Here is a 2,984-nt window from a genome sequence, read left to right as displayed (position 1 = left end):
TCTATGTTTGCTCGTAAATGTGTGGAGGATTCCAGAGTTTTGCTGATTTGGATCCTGATGGTATATATACCTTCATCTGTACATGAGAATAGCAGTTTTATCAGTTCTCTTAGTTATGATTAAGGTCCGGGCAATCAGTTCCTATTAGCCAAAATCTAACATGTGATAACACCAGTCAAAATGGCCATCATTAAAACACTCTACAAATAGCAAATGCTGGAGATGGTGTGGAGAAAAGGGAACCCTCCTACACTGCTGGTGGGAATGCACGTTGGTATAGCCACTATGGAAAACATACATGTAGGTTCCACAAAAAACTAAAAATAGTTGCCATATGATCCTGTAATCCCACTCCTGGGTATATATCCAGAGAAAACCATAATTCAAAAAGATGCATGCACCCCGATGTTCACTGCAGCACTATTTACAAGAGCCAAGACATGGAAACAACCTAAATGTCCATCGATAGATGAATGGATAAAGAAGATGTGGTACATATATACAATGGAATACTACTCAGCATAAAAAAAGAATGAAATAATGCCATTTGCAGGCGCATGGATGGACCTAGAGATTATCATCGAGATGATCATACTAAGTGAAGTAAGTCAGAAAGAGAAAGACAAACACCATATGATGTCACTCATATGTGGAATCTAAAAAAAATGACACAAATGAACTTATCTACAAAACCAAAACAGACTCACAGACCTAGAGAACAGACTTGTGGTTGCCAGCAGTGGAGTGGTTGGGAGGGATAGATTGGGAGTTTGGGGTTAGCAGACGCAAACTATTATATACAGAATGGATAAACAACAAGGTCCTACTGTAGAGCACAGGGAACTCTATTCAATATCCTATGAGAAACCATCATGGAAAAGAATATGAAAGAATGTGTGTGTGTATATGTGTATATACGCACACACATTACATATATATGTATAACTGAATCACTCTGCTATACAGCAGAAACTAACACAACATTGGAAATCAACGACACTTCGATTTTTAATGGGATTATATAGAGTAAAAAGCACAGGAGACTGACTATCGGAAGACATCATTTGGGAACCAGCGGTAACGCTCCTTCATGGGTTGAGGTAAACTCGGTGAAGAGAAATAACACCTAATACCCACTGAGCACGTACTGCACCAGGCTCTCTGTTAATTATTTTTATCGGCTCCTTTAATTCTCTCTTCACTCCTGACAGGGAAAGCTGTGTCCTATATTTTCTCTCAGTGAGAAGGTGAAGCAATTGTGATTCAGATGGGTTAACTGGCTTTCCTAGAGAGACTCTTCTGCGTAGCTGGAACGGACTCCAAAGTTATGCTCTCAAATGCTCCAAAAAGCTGCCTAAAAAACTGTTTCACTTATTTCTTCATCTCCTTCTCTGTTAAAAAAAAAATTCTACCTCCTTTCACAAAATGTTTGGGATCCAGGAATATTTTAAGAAGATATGGTAAACTTCAAATCACTACAACAATATGAGACGTTACGTTTATCATTTTAAACGTACAGGCAATTTTTTCGTTTATGTTGGAAAATGTGTCTGGTGAAAGAACCAGGACTGGATCTCTTTTCAGAACACTCTTCCTGGTGGATAATTAATAATTCCACCCAGAAAAGTAAAATGGGATGCTGGGAAAATTTGATATGCACACAGAGGGTATTTGTGGGTAAATGGGTATTTCTGTTCATCAGAGCTCCTTGCTGTAGGGCGATGTTTCCAAAAGGATATTTACTAGAACAAAGGTTTCTCAAAATTATCTAAGGTAAAAGGATCTATGGCCAAAGAAGTTTGGAAAACACTGCATACGAATACTGTTTCTTGTGAAGTCACAACACACAATACTGTGCCGAATATAACGTGAAAAACATACGTGTTTAAGTGTAGTTTACTCAGTCTTCCCAAACTTTCCTGGCAAGGGGGATTATTTTTTTATGGAATATTAATTTGTTAAGGCTACTATAACAAAGGACCACAGACTGGGCGGCTTAAACAACAGACATTTATGTCTTCCACTCCTGGAGGCAGGAAGTCTGAGATCCAGGTGTGGGCAGGGCTGGTTCCTCCTGAGGCCTCTCTCCTGGGAGTGTAGACGGCCGCCTCTTCCCTGTGTCCTCATGTGGTCGTCCCTCTGTGTGTGTCTGTGTCCTGATCGCCTCTTCTTATAAGGACATAAGTCCTATGGGATCAGGACCCACCCTAGTGACCTCATTTTACCTTCATCACCTCTTGAAAGACCCTGACTCCAAATACAGTCATATTCTGAGGTCCTAATTACGACTTCAACATATGCATTTGTGGGGGTGGCCACAATGCAGCCCATCCATAGCAAATACTCACTAACACTCTTCAGAACGGTAATCCTGAGAACACACTGGGCATTCAGGTGTTGAAGACAGTCAAGACTTCCTTGAAGTGGCTCTGAAAATGGTCTGCAGGGATTTGCATTAAGCACAGTGTTTGCTCCACCATCCAAAGCAATCAGTTCCTCTTGGACGTAACTGCCAAGAACATTAATAAGAACATTCAGGGGTTCCCATAGCATTCCCTTATCGAGTTGGTATGCTTGTTCTTAAAAATTTATTCTCTAACAAACAGACCCTTCAAACAGATCTTCCGTTTCATGTAAAATAAGAATCTACCATCCAAATATTCACAGCAATGCCGGCACTTTGCCTGTTAACTCAGGATCACAAAACGTCTCCAGCATAGCCCTTGGCCCGTTTGGTCAGCCCTTGGGATTATAACTCGAAAGATCGTTAAGTCCCGAGTTCCACGGGACTATCGGAGGGAGAGAGATGCTTGGAGATGTGCTCTGAATCATGCACCCCTATTAAAGCAATTATTGGATCAACTATAAATCCAGCTGGATAAACTCGGAAAGGGAAAATCCTTTTAACTTCCCTTCGCCTATAATGAGTTCACGTGTCTTCTCTCCTGGAGCTCATATTTACCTGAGAGAATAATGTCAAGAGC

The sequence above is a fragment of the Eubalaena glacialis genome, chromosome Y (genome assembly GCF_028564815.1).
Source record: "Eubalaena glacialis isolate mEubGla1 chromosome Y, mEubGla1.1.hap2.+ XY, whole genome shotgun sequence".
NCBI classification, from domain to species: domain Eukaryota; kingdom Metazoa; phylum Chordata; class Mammalia; order Artiodactyla; family Balaenidae; genus Eubalaena; species Eubalaena glacialis.
This window is presented reverse-complemented; position numbering follows the sequence as displayed.